Source organism: Rhipicephalus microplus, unplaced genomic scaffold, assembly GCF_043290135.1.
Source record: "Rhipicephalus microplus isolate Deutch F79 unplaced genomic scaffold, USDA_Rmic scaffold_13, whole genome shotgun sequence".
In the NCBI taxonomy this organism is placed as follows: Eukaryota; Metazoa; Arthropoda; class Arachnida; order Ixodida; family Ixodidae; genus Rhipicephalus; species Rhipicephalus microplus.
This window is the reverse complement of record NW_027464586.1, coordinates 41,835,327-41,842,481: the sequence shown is the minus strand read 5'-3', so window position 1 is coordinate 41,842,481 and position 7,155 is coordinate 41,835,327.

Below are 7,155 nucleotides of genomic sequence, written 5' to 3'. Positions count from 1 at the left end.
TTCGAGTTGTGGAGTTTCTAGTTGTGGAGTTTCTGGTTGTGGAGTTTCTAGTTGTGGAGTTTCCAGTTCTGGAGTTTTTAGTTGTGGACTTTCTAGACATGAAATTACTTGTAGCCGTGTCTTTATTTGTAGAGTTTGTAGTTGTGGAGTTTCTAGTTGTGAAGTTTCCAGTTGTGGAGTTTCTAGTTGTTGAGTTTCTAGTTGAGAAGTCTCTAGTTTTGCAGTTTTTAGTTGTGGAGTTTCTAGATATGGAATTTCTAGTTGCCGAGTCTCTATTTGTGGAGTTTGTAGTTGTGCAGTTTCTAGTTGTGGAGTTTCTAGTTGGTGAGTCTCTAGTTGTGGAGTTTCTATTTGTGGAGTTTCTGGTTGTGGAGTTTCTAGTTGTGGAGTTTCCTGCTGCGGAGTTTCTAGTTGCGGAGTTTCTAGTTGCGGAGTTTTTAATGGCGGAGTTTCTAGTTGTGGAGTTTCAAGTTGCAGAGTCTTAAGTTGTGGAGTTTCCAGTTTTGGAGTTTCTAGTTGTGGAGTTTCTAGTTGTGGAGTCTCTAGTTGTGGAGTTTCAAGTTGTGGAGTTTTGAGTTGTGGAGTTTCGAGTTGTGGAGTTTCTAGTTGTGGAGTTTCTAGTTGCAGGGTTTCTAGTTGTGGAGTTTCTAGCTGCGGAGTTTCTAGTTGCAGAGTCTCTAGTTTTGGAGTTTCTAGTTGCGAATTCTCTAGTTGAGGAGTCTCCAGTTGTAGAGTTTCTTGTTGTGGAGTTTCTAGTTGTGAAGTTTCAAGTTGTGGAGTTTCTAGTTGCGGCGTCTCAAGTTGTGGAGTTTCTAGTTGCGGAGTGTCTAGTTGTGGTGTTTCTAGCTCTGGAATTTCTTGTTGCGGAGTTTTGAGTTTCGGAGTTCTATAGTTGCAGTCTCTAGTTGTGGAGTTTCTAGTTGTGGAGTGTCTAGTTGTGGAATTTCCAGTTGTGTAGTTTCTAGTAGAGTTTCGAATTTTGAAGTTTCTAGTTGTTGAGTTTCTAGTTTAAGTCTCTAGTTGTAGATTCTCTAGTTGAGGAGTCTCTAGTTTTGGAGTTTCTAGTTGAAGAGATTTTAGTTGTGGAGTGTCTAGTTGTGGAGTTTCCAGTTGTAGAGTTTCGAGTTGTGGAGTTTCGAGTTTCGGAGTTTCTAGTTGTGGAGTTTTGAGTTGTGGAGTTTCTAGTTGTGGAGTTTCTAGTTGCGGAATATCTAGCTGTGTATTTTCTAGTTGCGTAACTTAAGGTTGTGAGGTTTCAAGTTGTGGAGTTTCTAGTTGTGGAGTTTCTAGTTGTGGAGTTTCTAGTTGTGGAGTCTCTAGTTGTGTAGTTTCTAGCTGCGGAGTTTCTAGTTGCGGAGGTTCTAGTTGCAGAGTCTCTGGTTGTGGAGTTTCTAGTTGCGGAGTCTCTAGTTGTGGAGTTTCTAGTTGTGGAGTTTCTAGTTGTGGAGTTTCCAGTTGTGGAGTTTTTAGTTGTGGAGTTTCTAGTTGTGGAGTTTCTGGTTGTGGAGTTTCTAATTGTGAAATTTCCAGTTGTGGAGTTTTGCGTTGTGGAGTTTCTAGTTGTGGAGTCTCAAGTTGTGGAGTTTAGAGTTGTAGAGTTTCAAGTTGTGGAGTCTCTAGTTGTGGAGTTTCTAGTTGCGGAGTATCTAGTTGTGGAGTTTCCAGTTGTGGAGTTTCTAGTTGTGGAGTTGCGGAGTCTCTAGTTGTGGAGTTTCTAGTTGCGGAGTCTCTAGTTGTGGAGTTTCAAGTTGTGGAGTCTAGTTGTGGAGTTTCTAGTTGTGGAGTTTCCAGTTGTGGAGTATCTAGTTGTGGAGTTTCCAGTTGTGAAGTTTCAAGTTGCGGAGTCTCAAGTTGTGGAGTTTCCAGTTGTGCAGTTTTTAGTTGTGGAGTTTCTAGTTGTTGAGTTTCTAGTTGTGAAGTCTCTAGTTTTGCAGTTTCTAGTTGGAAGTTTCTAGATATGGAATTTCTAGTTGCCGAGTCTGTATTTGTGGAGTTTGTAGTTGTGGAGTTTCTAATTGTGGAGTCTCTAGTTGCGGAGTTTCTAGTTGTGGAGTTTCTTGTTGTGGAGTTTCTGGTTGTGGAGTTTCTAGTTGTGGAGTTTCAAGTTGTGCAGTTTCCAGTTGTGGAGTCTCTAGTTGCGGAGTTTCTAGTTGTGAAGTTTCTAGTTGTGGAGTTTCTAGTTTTGGAGTTTCTAGTTGTGGAGTTTCTAGTTGTAGAGTCTCCTGTTGCGGAGTTTCTAGTTGCGGAGTTTCTAGTTGGGGAGTTTCTAGTTGTGGAGTTTCTAGTTGTGGAGTCTTAAGTTGTGGAGTTTAAACGTGTGGAGTTTCAAGCTGTGGAGTCTATAGTTGTGGAGTTTCTAGTTGTAGATTTTCTAGTTGTGGAGTATCTAGTTGTAGATTTTTCATTTGTGGAGTTTATAGTTTTGGAGTTGCGGAGTTTCTAGTTGTGGAGTTTCTAGTTGCGGAGTTTCTAGTTGTGGAGTTTCAAGTTGCGGAGTCTCATGCTGTGGAGTTTCTAGTTGTTGAGTTTTTAGTTGTTGAGTATCTAGTAGTGGAGCTTCGAGTTGTGGAGTTTCTAGTTGTGGAGTTTCTAGTTGCGGAGTTTCTAGTTGTGGAGTTTCTAGTTGCGGAGTTTCTAGTTGCGGAGTTTCAAGTTGCGGAGTCTCATGCTGTGGAGTTTCTAGTTGTTGAGTTTTTAGTTGTTGAGTTTCTAGTTGTTGAGTTTCTAGTTTAAAGTCTCTAGTTGTAGATTCTCTATTTGTGGAGTCTCTAATTTAGGAGTTTCTAGTTGAAGAGTTTTTAGTTGTGGAGTGTCTAGTTGTGGAGTTTCTAGTCGTGGAGTTTCTAGTTGTGGAGTCTCTAGTTGTGTAGTTTCTAGCTGCGGAGTTTCTAGTTGCGGAGTTTCTAGTTGCAGAGTGTCTGGTTGTGGAGTTTCTAGTTGCGGAGTTTCTAGTTGCGGAGTATCTAGTTGTGGAGCTTGCAGTTGTGGAGTTTCTAGTTGTGGAATTGCAGAGTCTCTGGTTGTGGAGTTTCTAGTTGTGGAGTTTCTAGTTGTGGAGTCTCTAGTTGCGGAGTCTCTAGTTGTGGAGTTTCTAGTTGCGGAGTCTCTAGTTGTGGAGTTTCAAGTTGTGGAGTCTAGTTGTGGAGTTTCTAGTTGTGGAGTTTCCAGTTGTGGAGTATCTAGTTGTGGAGTTTCCAGTTGTGAAGTTTCTAGTTGTGGAGTTTCTGGTTGTGGAGTTTCTAGTTGTGCAGTTTCCTGTTGCGGAGTTTCTAGTTGCGGAGTTTCTAGTTGCGGAGTTTTTAATAGCGGAGTTTCTAGTTGTGGAGTTTCAAGTTGCGGAGTCTCAAGTTGTGGAGTTTCAATTTGTGGATTTTCTAGTTGTGGAGTATCTAGTTGTGGATTTTTCAGTTGTGGAGTTTATAGTTGTGGAGTTGTGGAGTCTCTAGTTGTGGAGTTTCAAGTTGTGGAGTCTCTAGATGTGGGAGTATCTAGTAGTGGAGTTTCGAGTTGTGGAGTTTCTAGTTGTGGAGTTTCTAGTTGCGGAGTTTCTAGTTGTGGAGTTTCTAGTTGCGGAGTTTCTAGTTGTGGAGTTTCAAGTTGCGGAGTCTCATGCTGTGGAGTTTCTAGTTGTTGAGTTTTTAGTTGTTGAGTTTCTAGTTGTTGAGTTTCTAGTTTGAAGTCTCTAGTTGTAGATTCTCTAGTTGTGGAGTCTCTAGTTTAGGAGTTTCTAGTTGAAGAGTTTTTAGTTGTGGAGTGTCTAGTTGTGGAGTTTCTAGTCTTGGAGTTTCTAGTTGTGTTGTCTCTAGTTGTGTAGTTTCTAGCTGCGGAGTTTCTAGTTGCGGAGTTTCTAGTTGCAGAGTCTCTGGTTGTGGAGTTTCAAGTTGCGGAGTTTCTAGTTGCGGAGTATCTAGTTGTGGAGTTTGCAGTTGTGGAGTTTCTAGTGTTGGAATTGCAGAGTCTCTGATTGTGGAGTTTCTAGTTGTGGAGTTTCTAGTTGTGGAGTCTCTAAATGCGGAGTCTCTAGTTGTGAAGTTTCTAGTTGTGGAGTTTCTAGTTGTGGAGTTTCTGGTTGTGGAGTTTCTAGTTGTGGAGTGTCTAGTTGTGGAGTTTCCAGTTGTGGAGTTTCGAGTTGTGGAGTTTCAAGTTGTGGAGTTTCTAGCTGTGGAGTTTCTAGTTGTGGAGTTTCCAGTTGTGGAGTTTTTAGTTGTGGACTTTTTAGACATGAAATTTCATGTAGCCGAGTCTTTATTTGTAGAGTTTGTAGTTGTGGAGTTTCTATTTGTGGAGTTTCCAGTTGTGGAGTTTCTAGTTGTTGAGTTTCTAGCTGAGAAGTCTCTAGTTTTGCAGTTTTTAGTTGTGGAGTTTCTAGATATGGAGTTTCTAGTTGCCAAGTCTGTATTTGTTGAGTTTGTAGTTGTGGAGTTTCTAGTTGTGGAGTTTCTAGTTGGTGAGTCTCTAGTTGCGGAGATTCTAGTTGTGGAGTTTCTAGTTGTGGAGTTTCTGGTTGTGGAGTTTGTAGTTGTGGAGTTTCTAGTTGTCGAGTTTCTAGTTGTGGAGTCTCTAGTTGTGGAGTTTCTAGTTGTGGAGTTTCTAGTTGTGGAGTTTCTGGTTTGGAGTTTCTAGTTGTGGAGTTTCAAGTTGTGCAGTTTCCAGTTGTGGAGTCTCTAGTTGCGGAGTTTCTAGTCGTGAAGTTTCTAGTTGTGGAGTTTCTAGTTTTGGAGTTTCTAGTTGTGGAGTTTCTAGTTGTAGAGTCTCCTGTTGCGGAGTTTCTAGTTGCGGAGTTTCTAGTTGGGGAGTTTCTAGTTGTGGAGTTTCTAGTTGTGGAGTCTTAAGTTGTGGAGTTTAAACGTGTGGAGTTTCAAGCTGTGGAGTCTATAGTTGTGGAGTTTCTAGTTGTAGATTTTCTAGTTGTAGAGTATCTAGTTGTAGATTTTTCATTTGTGGAGTTTATAGTTTTGGAGTTGCGGAGTTTCTAGTTGTGGAGTTTCTAGTTGCGGAGTTTCTAGTTGTGGAGTTTCAAGTTGCGGAGTCTCATGCTGTGGAGTTTCTAGTTGTTGAGTTTTTAGTTGTTGAGTATCTAGTAGTGGAGCTTCGAGTTGTGGAGTTTCTAGTTGTGGAGTTTCTAGTTGCGGAGTTTCTAGTTGTGGAGTTTCTAGTTGCGGAGTTTCTAGTTGTGGAGTTTCAAGTTGCGGAGTCTCATGCTGTGGAGTTTCTAGTTGTTGAGTTTTTAGTTGTTGAGTTTCTAGTTGTTGAGTTTCTAGTTTAAAGTCTCTAGTTGTAGATTCTCTATTTGTGGAGTCTCTAATTTAGGAGTTTCTAGTTGAAGAGTTTTTAGTTGTGGAATTTCTAGTTGTGGAGTTTCTAGTTGTGGAGTTTCTCGTTGTGAAGTTTTTAGTTGTGGAGTGTCTAGTTGTGGAGTTTCCAGTTCTGGAGTTTCGAGTTGTGGAGTTTCTAGTTGTGGAGTTTCTGGTTGTGGAGTTTCTAGTTGTGGAGTTTCCAGTTCTGGAGTTTTTAGTTGTGGACTTTCTAGACATGAAATTACTTGTAGCCGTGTCTTTATTTGTAGAGTTTGTAGTTGTGGAGTTTCTAGTTGTGAAGTTTCCAGTTGTGGAGTTTCTAGTTGTTGAGTTTCTAGTTGAGAAGTCTCTAGTTTTGCAGTTTTTAGTTGTGGAGTTTCTAGATATTGCCGCATGAATTCGCGTGGTTTTCGTGTGGAAGAGGACGAAGAGGTTGGGATTGAGCCGCTGAGTTTCTAGTTGGTGAGTCTCTAGTTGTGGAGTTTCTATTTGTGGAGTTTCTGGTTGTGGAGTTTCTAGTTGTGGAGTTTCCTGCTGCGGAGTTTCTAGTTGCGGAGTTTCTAGTTGCGGAGTTTTTAATGGCGGAGTTTCTAGTTGTGGAGTTTCAAGTTGCAGAGTCTCAAGTTGTGGAGTTTCCAGTTTTGGAGTTTCTAGTTGTGGAGTTTCTAGTTGTGGAGTCTCTAGTTGTGGAGTTTCAAGTTGTGGAGTTTTGAGTTGTGGAGTTTCGAGTTGTGGAGTTTCTAGTTGTGGAGTTTCTAGTTGTAGGGTTTCTAGTTGTGGAGTTTCTAGCTGCGGAGTTTCTAGTTGCAGAGTCTCTAGTTTTGGAGTTTCTAGTTGCGAATTCTCTAGTTGAGGAGTCTCCAGTTGTAGAGTTTCTTGTTGTGGAGTTTCTAGTTGTGAAGTTTCAAGTTGTGGAGTTTCTAGTTGCGGCGTCTCAAGTTGTGGAGTTTCTAGTTGCGGAGTGTCTAGTTGTGGTGTTTCTAGCTCTGGAATTTCTTGTTGCGGAGTTTTGAGTTTCGGAGTTCTATAGTTGCAGTCTCTAGTTGTGGAGTTTCTAGTTGTGGAGTGTCTAGTTGTGGAATTTCCAGTTGTGTAGTTTCTAGTAGAGTTTCGAATTTTGAAGTTTCTAGTTGTTGAGTTTCTAGTTTAAGTCTCTAGTTGTAGATTCTCTAGTTGTGGAGTCTCTAGTTTTGGAGTTTCTAGTTGAAGAGTTTTTAGTTGTGGAGTGTCTAGTTGTGGAGTTTCCAGTTGTAGAGTTTCGAGTTGTGGAGTTTCGAGTTTCGGAGTTTCTAGTTGTGGAGTTTTGAGTTGTGGAGTTTCTAGTTGTGGAGTTTCTAGTTGCGGAATATCTAGCTGTGTATTTTCTAGTTGCGTAACTTAAGGTTGTGAGGTTTCAAGTTGTGGAGTTTCTAGTTTTGGAGTTTCTAGTTGTGGAGTTTCTAGTTGTGGAGTCTCTAGTTGTGTAGTTTCTAGCTGCGGAGTTTCTAGTTGCGGAGGTTCTAGTTGCAGAGTCTCTGGTTGTGGAGTTTCTAGTTGCGGAGTCTCTAGTTGTGGAGTTTCTAGTTGTGGAGTTTCTAGTTGTGGAGTTTCCAGTTGTAGAGTTTTTAGTTGTGGAGTTTCTAGTTGTGGAGTTTCTGGTTGTGGAGTTTCTAATTGTGAAATTTCCAGTTGTGGAGTTTTGCGTTGTGGAGTTTCTAGTTGTGGAGTCTCAAGTTGTGGAGTTTAGAGTTGTGGAGTTTCAAGTTGTGGAGTCTCTAGTTGTGGAGTTTCTAGTTGCGGAGTATCTAGTTGTGGAGTTTCCAGTTGTGGAGTTTCTAGTTGTGGAGTTGCGGAGTCTCTAGTTGTGGAGTTTCTAGTT